A 22,965-nucleotide genomic window follows, 5' to 3' on the forward strand; every position below is an offset into this window, starting at 1 on the left:
GGCGGAGGGGCGAGGGCGGGGCGGAGGGGCGAGGGCGGGGCGGAGGGGTGGCTGTTCCTGCCGGGGCGGGAGAGGCCAGGAGGAGGTGCCCTCGGCATCTGAGAACTGCGCAAACCTGTGCTCAGTGGGGCGGGAAGGAGGTGGCCTGGGCACTGGGCAGTCCTGGGACGGGCTCAGAAGTGTGCGAGATGACACAGACCTCTTGATTCCAGGGCAGCGTGGGACAGCGGTTAAGGGTACGGCGAGCCTGCAAACTGCCCAGACAGAAACAAGGCCGTCCGGGGAGCAGGTCATCCCTGAAGACCCTCTGGAGCCTGGAGGGAAGAGGAGGATTCGGCCAGACTGCTGGTTGCCTCTCTCAGAGCTGCCTCGTTGCTTGTGTGGCCGCGGACGTGATTTTGAACCCCTCGGCCTCAGTTTCCTTTCGTGTAAAATCTAAGGTTAATGCCAGTGTCTCCATCCCAGAGTCATGGGAGGATTCTTCCATGTAAAGATCTGTGAACACAATTAACACGTGAAAAATATGAACTGGCCGCTGTCAGCTGGCGAAGCAGAGGGCGACTTGCTCACAGGGGAGAAATGGGGGTCATAAAAGAGAAAAGTGGCTTTGGCTCCCATCCCCCAGCTACTCCCCACTCCCCATCTCCCCCTAGACCAAGAAAGCTGGAGGCTGAGGCCAGGGGCCTTGGGCAGGGAGCCTAGGTGGGACCAAAGGGCTGCAGCTGCATCCGTCCCCTTCTGTCAGCGGAATTCCACAGGGGACTCAGGGGCTGTTTCCATGGCAGCCTGGGCTGGCACTCCCAGAGTGGTGTGGGGTGGTCAGCCCACTGCCTCTTTGCTGCCTCTGTTCTGCTCTTGGCTCCAGTTCTGTGGCTCCTAAGTCAGAGCCTGCTGGGCAGGGTGACCCTATACCTGGGAGTAGCTGTGACTTCCACGATATTAATGCTGCAGATTCTGGGGGCCACCACGTCTCAGTTCTATGTCTTGTTGCCACTGGGCTGCCTGCTTCTCCATAATTGTGACATCTGTGGCGGACACTTCTGTCTCTGGGCTGCTGGCCTTGTGTCCTGCTGAACTCAAACCCCTTGGAATCTCCCCTTGCTGGGTCTGGCTGAGTCACCAGGAAGACACTGGGCTGCCAACCCCAGCCACTGGCTCTGGCCAGCCTGAGCAAGGGTGCGGAGGAGAGGGTTGGGAAAGCAGGTCTTGGGAAGCCCAAGGTAGGGCAGAGCTGGGTCCAGTCCCCTCCTTGGGCTTTGCCATCTGTGTGTTCCTCTGCTTGACATTCCAGGGGACAAGAGAGCTGACAGGCTGAGCTGCTGTCACAGGATGCCCCCTCTGCCAGAGCATGTTCTTTGGGGAGGGATGGTGCCCATATTAGGGTGCTAGTGTCAGAAGGCAGGGGTGGATAACATGGGAAGCCTCGGCTGAGCCAGGTCCCAGTGCCCAGAAGGGGCCTGTGATATCCATGTCTGGGGGGTGGGAAGGAGATGACCTCTCCACTCCCCTAACATCTTTTCCAGGCCCTTCCCTGGGAGGCTAGGTCACAGCAGGGAAAAAGTCAGCAGGTAAATGTCCCTTCCCATTCCTCCCAAGTCCACCTCCCAAGTGTCTGGGAGAGTTTCCAAGTTCTGAGGAATGCTGAAGTAGGTTGACACAGGTTCTTGGGAGCAGAAGACGATCGACATTGCGGCAATGCTTCTGGCTGTTGTGTGACCTTGAGTAAGCCCCCTGATATCTCTGGGCCTTCGTCTCTTCACTGGGAATCAGAAAACACTGCAGACAAAGTGCTGGTCACAACTTAGGAAGGAGTGCTTCAGGGTCTGTCCTTCCACAGTGGGACCATGCTCCTTGTGGGCCTCCCCCTCCTTTTACCACCTGTCCTCTCCCTTCTCCAGCCCTTGCCCTTGGTGCTGGGACCTATCCCGGCATTGCTGCTGAAGAGGCTACTTTGGGAACCTTTCCCAGAACCTTGTCACTTCTCCTTAGCCTGGAGAGGTGACATGGCTGAGCAGTCAGCAGAAAGGGCTGGGTGACGGTGCAGGGGGGAGGCTGAGGTCCAAGGTGGCTGTTGGGTGGGGGAGTGGGGAGCCTGGGGAACAGCTGTGATGTGACTAAGGAGGGTAAGGACAGATCTTCAGCCTCCTTGGACAAGCTCAGTGCACCTTAGGTGCCTAATAGAGGACATTGAGGTCACATTCGCTACAGAAGAATCTCCAGAGTTGACTCTCAGCCTGGATGGCTGGAGATAGGGTCAACAGGCAGGGCTCAGGGACCTTCATGGATTTGGGGGAAGTTCTTGGTCTTAACAGGGTCTGACCCTTATCAGATAATTCATCATGGATTTGGGGGAAGTTCTTGGTCTTAACCTTGTCTTAATTTGGGCTGCTGTAGTAAAATATTGCAGACTGGTTGCCTGAAACAAGCATTTATTTTTCACAGTTCTGGAGGCGGGAATTCTGGTGTCAGGGGCCAGCATGGTAGGGCTCTGGTGGGGGCTCTCTTCCTGGTATACAGATGGCCGTCTTCTTGCTGTGTCCTTTCCTGGCAGGGAGCAGGGAAAGAGGGCACTAGGCCCATCCTGGGGGCTCTACCCTTGTGACTTAATCACCTCCCACAGGTCCCACCTCCCCATTATGTCGGAGGGTCAGGATTGCAATGTATGAATTTGGAGGGACACAAATCATGGGTCTGTAACATGCCTTGGACTCGTGACAAATGATTCCTGTTCATGACTCATTGGCTTTATTTGAATTCCACAGAGAACTTAAGGCTAGAGATGCCGGAAGACTCGCTCAGGTTCATACAGTGGTGCCTTAGCTTGAGAGAAGTCTGTCATTCACGGAGGTGTGCCAGGGGCATGGTCCAGGGCTGGCCTCAGGCCTGCCTTGCTGGACACCTTATGGCCTGTGCAGGTCCAAGTGGGGCGGTGAGGGGAGTCTTGGGCCCCAGAAATAGAGCCCTGTGGAGGCCTTGGGTGAAAGTGGTTCATTAGGAAGTGTCCCGGCGTTCCAGGAAAGACCGGGTGGGGCTAGGGAGAGTGGGAGGGAGATAGAAAGGGCGGCTGGTGCAGCTGTTGGTTCTAGGGATGTGGCCTAGTGTCCTGCTGGGACCCAAATCTATTCCAAAGGAGTATAGATAAGTGGTCCAGGTCTAGCCTGACCTGTCCATGTCAGGGGCTTAGCTCTGAGTCTGTCCATCCTCAGGACCCTGCTTTTTTCTGTATGGCAGCACATGCTCCAGCCATCACATCTTCCTTTCCAGCCAGTGGGAGGAGGAAGGGAGAAGAACATTTCTCCAAATATCACATGACTCTTTGGCTTCCAGGTGTTTGGGGCCAGAAAGATCTAAGGTCCGTGGACACTTCAGCTAACAAGAGGGGTCAAGAAGTGAAGATTTTATTCCGGGCAGCCCATACCCAGCTAAAACAATTGGGTTCTGGTACTGAGGAAGGAGGAGAGATAGATGATGGGGGACAGAAGCAGCCACTGTCTTAGTTAGAAAGGATAAAAAATGAACTTGACCCATTTGCCTACCGCACTTGAGGACAGCACTGCCCTCCGCCTAGAGCTTGCCCTGTAGGATCCGATGTGCAGTCCATCTTCACAGGGGTGCATGGGGCTGGAAACTGGATTTCTGGGTCTATTAGACCCTTTCCCATGGGGATAAGACTCCACCCAAGGAACAACAGGCCCCACGGTGTGGACAGGGTCCCTGGAAACGTCCTGGGGGCGATGGAGGAACAGGCAGGGAGAACTTGGGACCAAGCCTTGAGCTGGGAGCCGGAGGCTGGGCTTTGAGCTCCTGAGTCTCTTAATTTTCAAGGTGACGTGGGACAGGCCTGTTAACCTCGAACACCCCTCAGTCTCAGCTCTGTGGTCAGTAGGATGAAGGCACTATGGGGAAGTCAGGTCAGGGTGAGGCAAGAAGCATTCCAATCCCGCTGTAGGAGAACAGGAACACCCCAGCAAACAAGAGAATGAGGATTTGAATGGAGCGGTTTTTTTTTCACCACTGTAAATATACATAACAAAAAGGTGATTTTTACCATTTTAATCACTGAGTGGCATGCACACCCATTACCACCATCCACCTGCAAAAGTTTCTCATATTTTCCAACTAAACTCTATCTGCATAAAACACACACTCCCATCCCCTGCCCCGTGCCACCAGCCACCATTCTACTTCCTGTCCCTGTGAATATGACCACTCTAGGAACCTCGGACAAGGGGAATCATACACATTTGTCTTTTTGTGTTGGCTGATTTCACTTAGCAAGATGTCTTCCAGGGCCATCGCTGTTGTAACCTATGTTAGAGTTTCCTTCCTTTTAAAGACCAAATAATATTCTATTGTATACGTTTTAGTCAACTTTTTTTTTGTGGCTGTGACCAAAAGACCTCACAAGGAAAATTTTGGAGGAGGAAAAGTTTATTTGGTGGCTCACCGTTTCAGTGGTCTCAGTCCATAAATCGCTAGCTCAATTCCCCAGGGCGCTAGGTGAGGCAGGACATCACCACAGGAGAGAGTGGTAAAGGGAGGCAGGTCAGGGTGCGACCACCAAGAAGCAGAGAGCTCCACTCAACAGGTACAAAATGCATACCTCAAAGGCATGTCCCCAGGGACCTACCTCCTCAACTACACCCTGTCTGCCTCTAGTTACCAGCCAGTTCATTCCTATCAGTGGATTAATGGACTGGTTAAGTTAAGGCTCTCCTAACCCCAGTGTTTCACCTCTAAACTTTCTTGCATTGTCTCACACTTGAGCTTTTGGGGGACACCACGTAGCTAAGCCATAACATTACGCTAAGCTGCATTTTCTCTATCCTTCCACTGATGGACACTCTTTCCTTCCACCTTCTGGCTAGCGTGATTCATACTGTTTTGAACTTGGGTATTTAAATAATCTGTTTGGGTCCCTGCTTTCTTTCCTACCTTATTATTTATTTAGTAATTATTTGTTGTGTGTCTGGGGGTTGAACCTAGATGCCCCACCACTGAGCTACTTCCCCAGTGCATTTTTTTAAAAAATTTGAGTTGAGATCTCAGTAAGTTACCTAGTTTGGCTTAAACTTGCAATCCTCCTGCCTCCGCCTTCCAAGTCATTGGGATTACAGGCGTGTGCCTGGCTCTAGGTTTCATCTTTCGTGAAATATTTAAAAAAATAAAATCTATGCCTAAAAGCTCATGACCAATAAAACATCAACATCTCAGGTAGACGCAAGATCAGTAAGGGCACCGCGGAGTCATCTGAGAGCACCCTGCACTGGGTGATTGTGTTTCTGGCATCTTCTTAAGGGTTCCTCCCGAGTGGCCTCGTTCTCTCAGCCTGGCGGTGGTGAGGTTGAAGTGAGCCTGCTCTGGGCACAGGGGACCTGGGGGCCTCAGCTGTGCTGACTTGGGGCCGGAGGAGCCCCCAGTTGGGAGGCTGGTCAGTGTTTCCTCTCCCTTTGGAGAGTTGTCTTCATTAGTCCCATCAGATGAGTTCCTCCTGAGGTCCAGGCAGCTGGATTACGGAGACTGGCACTGTGTCTTCTGTCCCTTTGAGTTGCTTTGCCAAGTGACAAAGCAAGAGCTGTATGTCCCTGCTCAGAGGTGGTACTCTGCGAGCTTGGCTTGAGGCCATTCTGGAGATGGGAGAGGACTGTTCCTAATGCGTTACCTGTTAGCTCAGCCCGACTGGGGGCTTAGTGCCGTGTGCAGGGGCGCGAGTCTCCCTGAGCGTGGCACACACTCCCGTGGAGGGTGTGAGGGAGGGCTTCTCCCAGGAGGATGCGCTCACACTTCTGAACTCATAGTTCCCTAGGATGAGAACCAGTTAACCCCTCCAAAGGGCAGTGTGGTCTTAGTCACTCCTCGAGCACCTGGTGACGTTTGCGTTCCAGGCGCGAGTGAGCAGGGCATAGGAACTGATAAAGACACCATCCGTTGTGACCCTGATTTTAAAGAAGCTGATGCCTGAAAAAAAAGGGTTCATATGTAGGGACATGTCAGGGTATTTGCCATGTGGGAGAGCAAGTAAAGGGGTGACAAGAAGACACCTCAGCCCTTATCCGTGTGTGTGTGTGTGTGTGTGTGTGTGTGTGTGTGTGTGTGTGTATGTGTGACTGCGGAGGGCTGCCCCTGGCTCCAGCTGCCTTCGAGGGCTCATCCTTCCGAAGTGTGGACCTTGCCTGCTATCCTGAAGCTGACCAGCAGATGGCGAGAGTGTGACGGGAAAGACGGGGACTGCTGGTGCTGAGGCTGGGGGAGAGGGCGACAGAGGAGAGGAGGGGAGAGGAGAACCGGGGAGGAGAAGCCCGGGGAGGGGGCGGGGAGAGAATGAGAATGAACATTATTCTGTTTGAGCTCCCATAACACAAGCCAGACGCTGCGTGGCTTAAACCACAGAACTTTGTACAGCACCGTTCTGGAGGCTGGAAGTCCAAGGTCAAGGTGCTGGCAAGGCCGGAAAGGTTTTGCTCCGAGATTTCTTCTCTTGGCGAGTATGTTGCTCCTCTTGCTGTGTGCTCACAGGACCTTCCTGGTGGAGAGAGAGCTCTCTTCCTCTTTCAAGGATGCTGGTCCGATTGAATTAGGGCCGCTCCAAATAGACACACGGTCTTCTTACCTTGGAGATGAACTTCAGTTCGTGAATTTATTCAATCCCTAGGGTAGAGAGACAGGAGGAAGAGAAATGGGGGGAGGCGAGGAGAGGGAGAGACAGAGGATGGGGGTGGCACCAGAAGTTGGGGAAGGAAAGCTATGGTTCTGGGTTGGGTCAGGATTCTTGGTTCAGAACCAGTTTCCCTGTTAGATTAATTGTGACCTTGAGAACTCACTTCTCCCCTGGAGCTGCTCCATCCTGAGGGGGGTAGTGACTGCTCTGTAGAGAGAGCTCTTGGGTGTCTGCCCTGCTACCCAAACTCATGTTGGGATTTAACTGCCATCGGAACAGTATTGAGATGGCACCTGTGAGAGGCGGTTAGGTCATGAGGGTTCTGCCCAGGTGACTGGATTAAGGCCACCATCTCAGGAGTGGGTTGGATATTGCAGAGAGGGGACCCTTCTGCCTTCCTCCACGGGGTGACACCAGATGCCAGCACCATGTTCCTGGACTTCCTAGCCTCTAGAATTGTAAGCCAAATAAATTTCTATCATTTATAAATTCTCCATTCTGGTATTCTGCGGTAGGAGCAGAAAACGGACAGAACTGGCCCCTTTTGAGTTCTAAGTGACAGATACAGCAACCCTGGGAAATGGGCACTAACATTATCTCCAGTTTTTAGATGAGGAGATTTCAGATGAGGTCAGAGAAGTTAAGTGACCTGTGCAAGGTCACACAGAGGAACCCAGATCCGGGTATTCTCACCCTGTGGTCTAACTGGCAAGGCAAGAGCTCTGAGAGTCACAGAAGATACGACACAAAGGACCCCTTTTCTGAAGCCTCCAAAGGACTCTGGAGAAAGGGCTGGGATGAGGACGGCCCTTGCAGTGAGCAGGAGCCCCTGAAAACTGGCCCAGAAATCTAGGGACCCAGAAAAGTGCTTCCTGGACATCTGGTGACCAAATATGGCTACCTGACTGATGCTCTTCCAGCTCAGTTTGCTGAGGTGAGGCCCAGCTAGTTCTTGTCTTCTTCTCACCGTGTGCAGCGCCCTATGCAGAGAGGAGAATCCACTCCTGTCTCCCCGAGACACACGAGGGACGCCGAAATCTAATAAGTTAATCTAGACTCTGAGAAACAAGATTAAATTTTCAAATAAAGGCGAGCTCTGACAGCTCAGGCATAAATCTTTTATTTAAAATAGAGACTGAGCCCATCCAAATGCAATCATTGAGGACAGATGCGGAGAGAAACAAGCTCTGAAAGAATGGACACGGCAAGGATTGCTCTTGGTGACACATCACACAGGGTGACCTTAAGCCCAGCCTGAGTGTCACCAGACAGTAGGGTCTTTGATTCCACTTCCATGCCACTTCTTGGTTGCAGGTGGTTCTGGGATCTGAAGGTGTCCCAAGGGAGCTTTTGAAGGGACACGCTTCACCTCCAAGCCATAACCCAGGGGGAAACCACACACCAACACCGACCTCTTGCTCTGCTGGGTGGGCGCTTCCGGTGTCAGATGCTGTCCATTCCCTGCCTGGTCACATTTCACCCTTGCAGCAAACCTTTGTACAGAAGGTAGGATGAGGCTCAGCAGGAGCAGGTTTCCGGGCCAAGGTCACACAGTTCATGACTGGCAGAGTTGAGATTCAGCCCGAGGCCTGCTGACTCCAGGGCCCGAGCTCCTTCTGTCTGACACTCTGGCTCGCAGACACCCAGAGATGCCAGGGACCTTGCGAAAAATACTGACACCTTGTTTATTCTAATTCAGGCAAAGAGAATAATTTCTCCTAAATACTGTCCCTTCTGGAAGCTGTTAGATGCTGTTACCTGACCTGTTTGCAGCAGCACAAATTCAAGAGTCACTCAGGTTAACTTATAGCTCTGGAGAACAAGGATTCCAAAATGGGCGATTCGTGATCCATGTTTGGGAAAATGTTTAACAGGATATTGCAAACAAAGCAACCCCCCCCATGCAAAACAGCATTTTTGTTAAATGTTAGGAAGTATTGCCTACTGTGACCCTTTCTAGAGAGTCCCGAAGTGCATTAGAATATTAAAGGCTCTGAGAAGCCCTGCAGAAAAGAATCCTGTCTAACCTCGTTTAGCCCAGCATTTCCTCAACTCCTTTGAATGTGAAATGTTTTTGTTACCCTCATTGGACATGTGGCATGTGGACATTATGATGTCGCATAGACCTGTGCTATGTTTTGGATGTGGTTTGTCTCCCAAGGGCTTGTGTGTTGGAAGCTTGGTCTCCAGTGTGGTGATATTAAGACTTGGTGGGACCTTCAGGAGGTAGAGCCTAGTTGGGTCATTGGGATGTTGTGCTTGGAGGTCTTAAGTTAGACTTTGTGGGACCTTTAAATAGTTCTTGTGAGAGCAATTTGTTTTGAAAAAAATGAGCTTGATCCCTGCACTAGCTCTGGCTTACTGTTTTGCCATGGGGTCTCTCTCTTGCACAAGCTTCTGCATGATGTCCCATTCGCCATGATGTGACAAAGCCATAGGGTCAATTGCCAGAGCTGGCACTATGTTGTTTGGACTTTCAGCCTTATAAACCTCTTTTTGTTATAAGGTCTCTCTACCTCAGGCATTTCCTTATAGCAATGGAAAAATAACTAATCTATGTTCCAAGGAACCCATTTTGGGAAACAGTGATCTAAGCCAACCGTTATAAGTTGGCTCAGCTTCCTGCTTCTCCAGAATACAAATTTGTGGAATTTCACCATTAAATAATTGACACTATTGTAGAGATGTCCACAGAAGCAGCAACTGACAGAGGTGATTCTCAATTCTGTTTAGAATGCACCTACTTGGTAATCTGATGAACGCTGTGGGTATTTTCTGGTGTGACATACTCTTTCTCATATTTTATGCTCAGAGACACAGAATGTTGAGATCGGATTTTAGGGGTTCACGGGTCCTTGTTACCCTGAGGTTGGGTCATGAGCCTGTGCTTTAAGTCACTCTCAGCCAAAGTCCCTGGTGTCATTGCAGTCATGCACTAGGCCTTGGTGGGGTGGGACAAAGCTGTTGGGGGCAGAGCCACTGATGGAATCTGTGTCAAAGGGCCAGGAATACTCCTGGCTTTCTGACAAAGGGACCCTGGAGCGTTGTACCAAACTCCTGTGTTCAGTGAATGGGGAGGGGGGGCGGGGNATGAGTAAAAACACATTATGTACTGAAATATTTCAAAATAGTAGTGCATATATTATTTATAAGCACTAAAATACTCTATATAAAATATTTCATTACACAGGCAAGAGCTCTGAGAGCGACTTCTCCAGGGTCAGAGGGACTCTGCTCCCCAGAGCCCTGTGGAGGGCCTCAGCATCAGACCCCCACTTGTCTCCGAGCCTCCTCCCAGCCCAGCTGTTGCGATGCTTGCCCAACACCATCCCTGCCCTCTTTTTACAGCCTTGGGGAACAACCCACACCCCACATTTAGCTTATTTTATGGAAAGGTGTCTGGAGAGGCTGGTGGTCCCTTCCACCCATGAGGGGGGCCTGCTGAGAATGGAGCCTCCATGGAGGAGGCCGGAGGTGAGAGGTGTAGAGTCCAGGTGTCCAGATGAAACTGTTAGAGGTCATGTCAAGCTGGGTCTGAGAGCAGGCTGCCCCCTACACTTTTGTGAGCCAATACATTCCTTTTCTTGCTTAAGACTATGTGAGCTGAACTCCTGTTACTTGCAATAGAAAAAATGTCCTGATTCCCCTGTGTCAAAATCGCATTCCCAGGCCTGTGCCAGTAGCTGAATAGGAACTCCCAAGAATAAGTACATAAGTACATCCTCAGGAATGTACTTATGACGATTTCCCCTGGTTCTGTACTATGGAGGTTGAGGGAAGCCCACATGGAGAATGGGGGTGGGGGTGGGGGGGAGGGAGAGAGAGAGAGAGAGAGAGAGAAGGGAGAAGCACTCAGTCCTAATATATCCAGCACAAGTAGGAGCCAGGCCACATGTCCCAGCTCCTGCTTGTAGGTCCATGTGGCAGGGGCTGGGTTCTCACCAACAGAATGTGAGCAGAAGTGGGGTCTGCCATTCTGGGGTCAGCTCATGAGAATCTCCCTGGGTATCTGTTCATGATTCTCCCCTCCTGAGTCAATGCCACAGACACGGTAACTACAGAAGCCAGGAAGGAAGGACCCTGAGTCTCAGCGTCATTCTGGGAGGCAAGTTTCAGAACAACACCAATCCGGTGAGGAAAAGCATCCATTGTGTTACGTCGGTGATACCTGGGTTACTTTTTCTGTTATTGCTGTTTCCGTTAGAGTGCATTTTTTTTTTATGAGTTACAGAGAACTTTCCCATCTATGGATTCATCTGTGCCTTACACAAACTCTGGGTGGCAGTCTGAGAATGGCATTGTGCAAGACTTATCCTTATGTAGTTGGAGGGAGGATAAAACTGAATTCTAAGAAGAGCAAAGTTTGACATGGGTACAAAGAGAGCCGATGACGGGCCCTGCCTTGCTCTTAGCCCCCTTTGTCCTTGTGGGGCATCTCTCCCCAGAGTCTCAGAGACACCTTCCTACGGTGAGGCATCTGGCTTCCCTGGGGCTCCAGGGCTCTGCCTCTGTCCATGGTGCTGAACCCAGTTCTGTTTAAAGAGCAGCGTAATGAAAGGAGCCCGGATGCAAACAAGAGACAGAGCTGAGTTTTGCTTCTAAGCTCATGTTCCCTTGGCTTATCTTTTAACCTCACCAATGTTAATTTTCTTATCTGTAAAAGGGAGAATTATACCTTCCTCATGGGGTTGTTGTGAAGATCAAATACTGTGGAGAAACTGTTGATGTCATGTGCATGCTTTCCCATCTCCTCTCCTCCCCTTTCTATATTGAACCTACTCCTTCTCCCTACAAGATTAGCAGGCACACTGATGACAATTTCATAATCATATGCAATACTGACTTCAAGGGCCAGACCTCTTATGCTGGAGGTTTGTGTGAGTTAAGAGAAAAAGCAGACAGACTCTAGAGAGATTATCCTTCATATTCTACTGCCGTAGACTACAGAAAGTTACAGAATATTCTAAGAGTTTGAGAGAAATCTGAAACTTGAGGAAAAGTATGTCTGAATTTTTTGGGCCCCTGTTTTCTTCTTTTCTAACATGTAGGTAGTAGGTTCAGCTCAGCCCAATAGTTTCCAACCCTATAGAACAAGGACATAATTCAGTATCTCCTTACTCACTCATTGGTGCCCATCTTTGTAAAGATTTTGTCAACTAAACAAACTGCACTTATTTAAGAATAATGAATTCTGGGCTGGGGCTGTAGCTCAGTGGTAGAGTGCTTGCCTAGCATATATGAGGCACTGGGTTTAATCCTCAGCACCACATAAAAATAAATAAAACAAAAGTATTGTGTCTATCTACAACTAAAAAATTTTTAAAAAAGGATAATGAATTAATTTCCTCAATTTTATTAATAAAAGACATTTAGAAGTGATTGTGCAATAAAACAGTATTAAGCTTCCCAGTTTAATTAGGTGGCTGATGCTTTAGTTAGTCTAGGTGGTCTCATTATTGGCTAATATGTGGATCCCCCTAGGTTGTCTGAATTTTTGCCAAGAATCCAGACCCTGATGTCAATTCTGTGAATCTTGGGGCAGGAGTCATTGCTTTCAGTGGGCTCCCAGGACCTGTCCAGCTCTGACCTGATTCTATTGAGCACTGTTGTGCTGAAAGGGATGGAGTGGAACCATAGACACCCATCCTCTGGTGTTCGGCTCCATCCACACCTGAAGCTGGAATTTATAGTTCCCACTATTCCCCTCATGAGGGACTGGAAATGCAAGAAGCATTCTGTGTGTGTGTGTGTGTGTATGTATGTGTGTCTGGTAGATTTATTTATTAATAAAAAACTGATTTATTAATTAAAAAACTGCAGCCCCCTGGTCTTCTTTCTCTTGACACACTGTCTTCCTGTTGCACATGACTTGGGGACATGGGGGGCCAGTTTGAAACCAGAAGGATACTTAAAGCTAATGTTAGGGAGCTGATGTGATGGTTTCAATGACTGTCGTCACATTGCAGTGGCTGCTGGGATGTCACCTGATCCATCCTGGTGTGGTAAGCAAGGCCAGTCATTTATGTTGAAGGGCAGAAGAAGCTGTTCACCCACCCCCACCTGTAGGAGAGGACGTCACCATGAGAGAAGTGAGGCAGGACCAGGGACATCAAGGGCTACCTGGAGGCTTTGGCTTATTGTCAGCTGATGACATTGGCATCTGAAACTCAGATCCACTCGCCCTGCCCTAGACACTCAGTAAGGACTTGCTGAAGGTCGTCTCACTTCACAATGGATCTGTGGTGATTTGTACCAAGAAATACACAAAATGGGGTAAAGCAAAGAGATGAGGAGATCAGGGCAAAAATAAGAGCAGGAAGACACAGTAAGGCAAGATCATCACTGAATAATCTGAAATAAGATTAAGGGATAAGATCAGCGTGGACACCTACCTGCAGGAAGCCTGTCTGCAATAGTCTGAGAACGTGGGACTGGGCCTCCAAGTGGTCAAAGCATAGGTGGAAATATGATTGGTTCCGGAATTACCAGGCAGGTGACAAGGACTCTGAAAGGATCACATGAGCAGTCCTGAGGATGCATGGAGGAAGGGACCTGCCCTGGCCTCAAGGGCTCAAGGGGGCTTCCTGTAGGAGATGGCACCCAGACCCTTGGGAATAAGCCTGTTTCTTCCAGGATTTTTGTTGGCACAGAAATAATTGGCTTCTACTAGGCTGGGGGGAAAGGCTGGTGCAGACTGTCTTAGGAGCAGCTATTTCAAAGTGAACTTTCAGAAATTATATCAATTATCTACTGGTGCATAACAAATCAGCCCCGAATTTAGTGGCTTGAATGAAAAGTAAACATGTATGACCTTCTAGCATTTTGTGAGTCAGGAATGGAGGAGTGACTGAGCCGGGTGGTTCTGGCTCAGGCTGTCTCTTGAGCTTGCAGACAAGAAGCCTCTTGGGGCTGCTGGCGGTTAGGGTTAGACTGCGTGGAGGACCTGCCTCCAAGGTGGCTCACCCACCCAGGTGACAAGTTAATGCTGACTGTGAGCAGGAGGCCCTGGCCCTCACCATGTGGACTTCAACAGAGCATGGCTTGCCTGTCCTCATGACTTGACTCCCCCAGAGTGAGTCATCCAAGGCAGAGTGATGTGCAAGTCACAATGTCTTTGTGACCTCGTAGGGAAGGCACACTCTGTCATTCTTGCAACCTCCTATTAGTCCTGTTCAATTTGGGAGCGTGTGAACACCAAGGGGAAAAGCTCATTCAGAGTCATCTGGGAGGCTGGCACAAAAATAATAAGAAAATCAATAAAAATAGATGATAAAAACAACAACTATGGCTAACACACTTTGGAAGCCAAGTCTTTGTGCTACCTCTTTGATTCACATGACTCTCAATGAATCTTCTCAACAACTTACAGCTCGGGTGTTACCCTCAGCTCCACAATGCAGAGGAGGAAACAGATGCTTAGCAGTTGTGTGGGAGGTCCGAGATCACACAGCGAATTCCTGGTGGAGTCTGGATTTGAACCCAGGTCTTCGAGAGTCCAGAGTCCATTCTCCCGACTGTAGCCACATCATGCCTCTGCAGGCCCTTTCCCTCAGGAGGCACAGCTGCTCCCAGCCGTCTCTGTTCAGAAAGCTAAGCCACAGGGCCCAGGGAGCTGCAGCAGGAGGGCCGGTCCCTTAGAGTGGGACCTCAGCTCCGCAAGCTTCGTCTGGCGGAGGCCTTCCCCTCTTCCTGAGGAAGTCCCAGGGCTTCTCCCCTGATTTACAAACTGAGTAGGACCTTTTCAGTCCGCGGCTGCAGGGGCGGGAACTTCCTTGTGTTTTCCCAACCGCCAGCAGCCACAGGGAGGTCTAGGCAGGGAGGTGTAGGCGTGTCGCTTGCTGTAAGCCTGGGACCCCACCCTTCTTGCGGCTTGGTGGCTGCCACAGCTCAGATGCTAAGCAGGGGCATGGGGAACCCCAAACCTCTGTCAGCTGTCATCCCTGTAACAAAAGATGGGGGAGGATTAACTTGTCAAGAGGAAGGAAAAAGTTGACTTTGGCTCAGAATTTTGGAGGTTCCAGTCCATGGGCCTCACTTTGGGCCTGTGGGGAGGCAGTGCAGAGGGAACGGGTGGCGAAGGCGGACCACTGACCCCGGGCTAGGAGCAAGGAAGGAAGGAGGCCAGGTTCCCACAGTCCCCTCAGCACAACCTCTGACCTCAAGGATCCCCCAACAGGTCCCATCTCTCAAAGGTCCCAGCACCTCCCAATGGCCCCACCTCGGGACCAAGCCTTAAACACATGGACCCTCAGGGCCATTCACTATCCAAACCGTAGCAGGCCACGCGGTCCGTGTAGGCCATTAAATTTCAAATCTCCTCCAACGCCCCAGCCTCCTGCCTCGCTCCCAGCCCAGCCCCCCCCACCTGTCTTCCCAGCAAACTTGATGCACCTCCCCCATGCTGCTGCTTCCCAGAGGGGACACACTCCCCCACATTGAGGCCGTCAGTGTCCCCTGCCTCCTCCCAACCCACGCTCACCTCCTCAAGTCCTTCCACTGGGGACGAATCTCCGTCCTGGTGTTGCTCACTTTGTGTTGTGCATTGGGTGCTGTGTTCTTCCCTCTCTGTTGTGACCCCCTTTTGCTCCCAGTCTGGGGCTATACCTATCTGCAGGCTTTCTTTACAAGGTGCCATTGCTCTATCTCAAGACATTCTAGAACCTCCCCTCATCCTCTCTCTGCAATGCTGGTGCGTCTCTTGCCTCCCTGCAGTGGTGGGCTAATGGCAGAGAGTCAGGACGTCAACCTTACTCTGACACACAGGTGCCGGCAGCCTGAGAATAAAACCCCAACTCCTTTCCTGGTGGACGGGAACAGTGTGATTTGACCTCGCTCATCAGCCCTCACCTTCACTCTCTCCCCCCATTACTCACTGAGGTCCTGCCACACAGCTGGGATTCTGGTCCTCAGATGTGCCCCGCCGGTGCCTGCTCAGGGACTTTGCACCCACGGCTCCCTCTGCTGGAGCACACTGTCCCTGCACCCCTGCAGGGGCTCCTCCCTGTCTTTTGGACTCCCTGACACCTCTGTCTGCCTCCACACACCCCGGAGCCTGTCTGTTGTGATGCCCTGATGTATTTTTCGAGCTGCTTTATCAATTTCGAAAATGAGCCTTTGTAAAATTAGTTTCGCTTTATGATCTTTATCTTCTGGCAGGGACAAAGCTCTACCTGAACTGGGACCTTGCCCAGCTGGTTGCTGTCAGAGCCTCAGAAGGACTAGGCACATGGGCAGTTGTCACTGCATTAGCTGCTGCATGGAAAATTGCAACTTTGAAAGGTTCCTTCTCACTTGTCACCCAGACAGGCCTCCCCTGCACAGGTGGGTGGTCACAAATATGCTTATGTGAACGTCTGTCTCAGGGAGTCCTCTAAGCCCAGCCCTTTAGCATGGATGCATGGAGCAGGAGGTGAACTGAGGGGCCACCCCATTCTACACGATCTGCCTTTCAGAGCTCGGCCCTTGTGTGTCTCCAGCTCCCTCAAAATCCTGCGTGCAGCGCCTGGAGCACTTGTTGAGTGGGATCTTTTGAAACCATCGCGGCGACAACTTTGGTAATTGAAGAAGAAGGGTCTGTCAGGTCCTTCAGATGGAACTTGTGGGACAAGCTGACACCCGGAGTTCTCATTCTCAGTTGTGGGTTCCGGGTCACAGAGTGCAAAGGGCACGCCCCACTCTGCAGACGTGTTGATGGAAAACGGGACGACCTGCCGGAGACGCTGGGAGTCACAGGAGCGGCGCCATATCCTTCTGACACTTGAAAATTGCAACTTTGAAGGTTCCTTCTCACTTGTCACCCAGACAGGCCTCCCCTGCACAGACTGATTCCAGGCCTCGCCCTCCGAGGCTGGCTTTCCCACCTCCCCAGGACCAGTCGATGGGGATTGTTGAAACCCAGTTATGACCCCCACAGCCTGCAAAGCACCTCAAGTGTCCTAGGCATGGGCGTTTCCGTGTTTAATCAGGACCTTCAGTTAGGACTGAAAATTGGACTGTGTCACCTCAAGCACTCCAGAGATGTTGGGCAGAGGTTGCTTCAGGCATGGCTGGCTCCAGGGGGCTCTGATAGTCTTTTCTTATTCATTTTATTGGCTCTTTCCATATGGTGGCTTAAGGGGGAAGGAGGTTCCTGGAAGCCCCAGATGCATTAATTTAACTGTGCAAATATTCTACGCATACCATTTCATTCACTCTTTTTTTTTTTTCTTTCTGTTCCTTACATAAAAAAGGCAAAGTTTTACTTTAGGATATCTGTGCTGATACTCTAAGTGCTGAGAGACCCCTCCCTGTTCCCTCTAATTACATATCTTGCTCCCTGACCTCCTGCAAAGCTCTGTTCCCATTTCCCTTCTCAGTAAGGACAACCTTGACCACCTATTTGAATCTGGAATCCTTCTTCACACTCCTAATCCCTGCCTCCTTGCTCACCCTCCCCCACTGCACTTACTGCCTCCAAGGTCCTCTACACAGTACCTCATGGTTATCCCTCTTTTCCCCTGTGGCCCACTAGAGTGTCTGGTTTATTCACCAATGTATCCCAAGAACCATATATAGTCCTGTTACATAGTAGTAGCTCAATTTGTTGGATGAATGAGTAAAGTAGAAAGAGAAACCAGGCACTAGAAATACACCATGAACAAACCTAAAATCCTCAGAGCTTTCCTGCCTTACCTTCTGGTGGGGATGGTGGACAGCAAACGAGATTTTAAAGGAGTACGAAATATCTGGAATTTCAAGTGGCAGTAAGTGCTGGGCAGGCAAGCACCGCAGATGCCCACGGTCCACATGAGATCCAGCCCCTGCTGTGGGCCAAGAACAAGGAGCAGCCTCTTCTGTTGTTTTAATTGTATTGTTTTTGGAAGCAGGAGAGGACAAGAATGCTGCTCATGATGGCAGTAAAGCTTCTCCAGACTGGTTTACAAGTTGTGTTTGCTTTTATTTTCATTCCTTCTCAATTTGGGAGTGGGAGTGGGCATCTCCCTGCCAATCCACCCTCCCCTTGACATTTCCCACTCCCATGATTTAAATGAAGGACGATGCAGATTGGCTGGGGGCTGCTGGTGTTCGGAAACCCTGGGCCTGGGCATTGGCAGAGCCAGCTGCTGCGTGGAGGAGCCGCAACCCAAACCCATGAGCGGGCATTGACTCGTATTGGCATTAATGCCTTTTTTTATTGACACAAGTGTTTTATCAAAATTCATCTGGGGAGGAACATCCATCTTCCCGTTGACTTAAAATAGAAGATATTACAGGGTGGGCTTTCTAGCTATCTAGTATGGACTTATGCAGACAGATGGAGATGCACAATCAATACTTCATCATCAAATTATGATCTGGCTTTCAATGTTTTGCAGAAAGAGTCTGGAGATGAGTAATGAAGTACAACAATAATTTTGATGTTGCAAAGTGGTGTTTTTTTTTTTTTCTGTAAGAGGTGGAGCCTCCCCTTGGCCATCCTGTGCAGCCATAGGAGACCCCCACTGGCTGCAGAGGAATCTGGTGGATGGGATCTGGTGGAAGGCTGCCTAGGCTTTACTGCTTGCTTGGTAATTACTTGTGTGAAGGAACATGCACTCTTGTCTGTGTCGCTGGTGGCCCACCCAGGCCCTCTGATCCCTTTCTTCACTCTGTGAGCTTCTGCCAGCTCCACTGGACCCCGGGTCAGCAGGTGCTGCTCTTGGGGAAGGGCCTGGGTGTTTGTGCAGCTGGATCAGGAAGTCCCACTCCTGTCTCCTGTGCTCTCCCACTCACTTCCTATTACTTCTGCTCCCTTCTTGTTGTCCCCACCCCCAGGGACCCCTCCCTCCACTGAACACTGTCTCCAGTCCACTCAGCAGCCTGACTTCTGTGCTCACTCCAAGGCGACTGGGGAGGGGAGGCCGATGCTGGTACAGGGCTCTGCTGCTTTCCTCCTCTGTCCCTCTGCCCCTGGCCCTCCTGCCACTCTGCTCTGGATATAATCACACATTCGCCATAGGTAGTATTGATTATTAAGTGCCAGGCACTGTGTAGGAGCTAGGGAGGGGCAGGGGGAGAGGTAGAGAAGGCCCAGGTCCCTGTGTCAATCTGGGTGCTTTTGGCTATAAAATCAGACAAATTAGTAATCTCCGACGTCACATTGATACAGAGTCAGAGAGCCCAGCTCTTTCCCTCTCCTCAGACACATCAGGTGCTGGCTTTGTCCTCAGACTGGGAGCCACTGACCTCAGCGACTCCAGCCGTCACACCCAGACACCAGGACATCCAGAGAGAGAAGAGAGACCATGGTTTCTTGTGGCTTTCTCTTTAAAGCAAGGGCACCTTCCCTAGAAGTCCCTACCTCCCTAGTGACAGTACCTTTGCCTGATTGGCCTAAATGAGCCGTGGTGCTCCTGTCTAAGCCATCCTGGCAAGGGACACGTTTACCTCTGAGTCACACCCTGAACCTATGGGCCGGGGTGGTTTCTCCTGAGGCTCTGGGGGTGGGGGGCAGGGGTGACCTATGAATGCACTGGGAGAAAGGGGGAGGTCCATGTTGGGTAGGGGGCTCAGCTCCGTGCTTCCTGTCATTCTGCCCTCGTCTGTGGGACTCCCCGGGATACAGTCACACATCCGTGCCTCTGCGGGATTTGACTGAGGGCTGCTGTACCTGTGGGATTAGTGCCGTGACCTGTGGGTGGTCTTGCTCAGTAAGTATGTGCTAGGTGAACGCATGGTGCTGGTGAAGGCAGGGAATGGATGGGTGCGTGAACTTGTGCCATCTGGAGAGCAGACCTGAAGAGAAGGCGAGGGCAGTGCTTGCCACCACCTCTGTGGTCAGTGTCCTGTGAGGATGGCAGGGCCCGGAGGCCCCTCCTTGCCCAAGAAGCCCAAAGCAGTAAGGGCATCAACTTGGGGTCAGGAAGACCTAGGCTCCCCCTTGGTTTTGATACCATGGACTTCGGGCTAGGTTCTTTTTTTTAAAAAAATATATTAATTTTTTTTGGTGTAAATGGACACAACACAGTGCCTTTATTTTTACGTGGTGCTGAGGATCGAACCCAGGTCCCGCCCTTGCTAGGCGAGCGCTCTACCACTGAGCCACAATCCCAGCCCCCTCCTGTGTTCTTGAGAGAGACTGTGAGGACTCAGTCACTGAATGACTTGCTGAGCACTTACTCTGTGAAGATGCGGGGGATGTGTGTAGAACAGGGTGCCATGAAAGCATTTGTGGGGATCCACACAGGGGGCCCAGAGCCTGGTCCTCAAGCTGAGTCTGAGGGGTGCACAGGCCCCTGGGTGGGAAGTGGGAGTGGAGCATTGCAGGTGGAGAAGAGCGGCTCGCAGGGGCTGAGGGGGGGTGGGCGTGTTAGGGGAGAACCAGGCTGGTAAGGCCTGAACTGGGGGTGGGGGGGAGCATGGCGTGAGAGGAGGAGAGGGTCAGAGGGCCCGCTCAAGGAGGGGCAAAGGCCATGGCACCTGTGCTTCACAGAGGAGACACTCTGAGGGTGTCTGGGTGGAGTGGCCGGAAGCTGTCGGGCTGCTGAATGGAGATGCTAAACCCCAGAGTCCAGGGGCTCGGGCTGGACAGCAACAAGGCGAAGGAGGGAAACAGACTGACCCGAGAGGTCCGGGAGGCAAACTTGCAGCTGAGGAGAATCAGAGGTTCTTGCTGGACCTCAGGACCTCACCTGCCTATTGAGTGGAATGATCCAGATTCCCATAGGGAGGATGAGTCCCGAGGAATGAAGGGGAATCAAGCACAATGCGATTAAGAAATGCCATGTCACCAGTCACACGAGCTTACATTAGATGCAACGTCCAAGCCTAACATCTTCCACACCAAGGCGGGGCCAAGGCGGGGCACTAGGTGGCTAGACCATCACTATTTGAAGCTGGAAGTGGGTGGGGGGGGCGATTCGTGGTTCTTGGTGGATTAGAAAGCTAGGGGAAAACAAAGGATGTGTTTGGGGGCCTAAGTTCTAGAAAAACTAACATTCTGGTCAGAATGGGCCTTTATGTGGAAAGTCGGTGGAATTTGGATTAGGAAGGGCTGCCTTTGAATCCCATTCATGCTACTTATTAGCTGTGTCACCTTGGCGGGTCACTTACCCTCTGATTCTTAATTTCCTCAGGGAGATGGTAATAGTTGCTTCAAAAGGCTACTGTGGGTATTAAGTGAAATAATATTGGTGAAAGTACTTCATCAGCTGCAAAACATTATTAAACTCTAGGGATCATCAAGAAAGTTTTTTTTTAAGTAAAAAAACTGGGTGACATTATTGAGTGTTAGTTTTGGAGTATTAGTAGGAGAACGTCTTGATCCCTAGGAGATGCAAGCTGAAGTATTTAGGAGTAAAATGTCAAGATGCTTAAAATGTTTGAATGCTCAGGAAACAAAATTGCATGGTCCACTGAGTTATCTAACTATATATTTACCCATTTCCATCTTCATCTGTATCTTGAAAAGATGTGGCAAAACACAGCCAGAGGGTATCAGTGTTTACTAAGATACTTTAATTTTTCAGTAGACTTAAAAAGTTTCATAATGGAAGGAAGGGAAGTCAGTTCCTGGGGGAATGTAAATGGGGAAGGTGAAGTGACACCCCCCAGAGGTAACAAAGGACAAAGCTCCGAGACCATGGGGAGAAGCTGTGGCCTTCAGCAAGGAGGAAGCACCTGGACTCCTCTCCCAGCTCCTCCTCTCTCCTCTGGGTGCCTGGAGGCAAGTCCAAGGGCAGAGGCCCCAAGATAACATCCAGGAGGTGGCCCCCCAGGGCATGGGGAGTGACAGGCGGAGAAGGCCCAGGGTGGGCGTTCAGGGCGCTGGGGAATAACCAGCAGCCCTCCTTTTGCAGGGAATGCCAGGCAGAAGTGAAAACCCTTCTCTTCTCCCAGCCCAGCTGAAGGCTAAGAAACAGGAAAGAGATGGGCAGGCGCCAGGCCTTCCCTTGTGAAGTGAGATCTGTGGTTGGATCCTGGGAATATTTTCTTCTTGATTAGAGAATGATGCATGAGGAGAAGCCGGTCCCTCCCTCTGTGATTTTGGACAGGATCATGTGAGGACAGGATGCCAGGGCTGCCACCGCCACGAGAAGGGCAGCCCCTGAAGGGCCCTGGCGCAGGTCAGTGACAGCCACACCTGAGCACCTGCTGCCATGCTCCCAAGGCCTTGGCAGTGGCTGTTTTCTCTGGCCACCACCAGCATTCTAACTGGAGCACAGGTCAAGGTCAGCGTGGCCTCCTTGTCTCATTTCCTGTGGCCACGCCCCCCCCCTTCCCTTCTGATGTAACAGGAAGCAAAACACAACCCAGACAAGGAAATGGACTGAGAAAGAGGGCAGATTGAGAGACCTCAGGTGCCACCTGAGGGTTCCAGGGGACGGTGCTTCGGCTTTGGACCCAGCACTCCGCGACCCACCCAGACCCCTCTAGCTGCCTTGGCTCAGCTGCCCACCACCTCCCGGCTTCCGTCTGTGGCGCTGCTCCTCCCTGTGACCTTTGAGGACTGCTCCTGGGGCCATCACGTCACACCGAGAGCCCAGGGCTGTCAACGACCGTCCCACTAACCCACGTGGAGCACAAACCCTTGCAGCGCCTTAGGCTCAGGCTGCACAAACCGCTGTGGTGTGGGGAGCCCTCCGGGGCAGGAGGGCCAGGCATTGCTCCTTCCCAGCGCCAGGTGGGCTCCTCACCTTCCTTCTGCAGCTCCCTGTGCTTTTGAGAGCTGTCCCAGGAGCACTAAAGGATGCAGAGGTGTGAAACCACACAGGGAGGCTGGGGGAAAAAACATCCTCCAGACTTCCACTGAAAACCTGGCCACAGCAGGTGACCCTGCACAGACCACCCACACTAGCCCCAGGGTGTCCCTGCAGACTGAGCTGACAAAGCCCTTTTGTGCTTAGCTTAGACTCTCTCCCAAGGACTGACTTCATTTGCCAGTGGCTTTTCTCCCCAGTGTCCTCCACTTAGGCCAACCTACAAGCCATGCGTCTACATGAAGGCCATGTCTGCATCTTCGGTCACTCTGCCCTGATGGGTGCATTCTCTATAGGGCAAGAAACAGGAAGTCCACAGGAGGACAGGGACATCTGCGTGGCCTGGGCTTACCTATCTTTCCCCTCTAAGGCCCCTCCCCTGCAGCCCTTGCCCTCTGCTGGCCGCGGCTGGCTAGAGTGTGCCGTGGACATCTCCTTCCTTGTTGCTCATGCCACTCCGGAGCCACATCAGTCCTCTCTACCCTGCGGCACTGAGACTCACCTGAGAACTCTTCCAAAGTACACAGATACCCCACCTTCTCCTCCCCTCCACTTCCTGCCAGGAATCTCTGGCCCAGGGCTCAGGTGTGG

Source organism: Marmota marmota, unplaced genomic scaffold, assembly GCF_001458135.2.
Source record: "Marmota marmota marmota unplaced genomic scaffold, marMar, whole genome shotgun sequence".
Taxonomy (NCBI): Eukaryota; Metazoa; Chordata; class Mammalia; order Rodentia; family Sciuridae; genus Marmota; species Marmota marmota.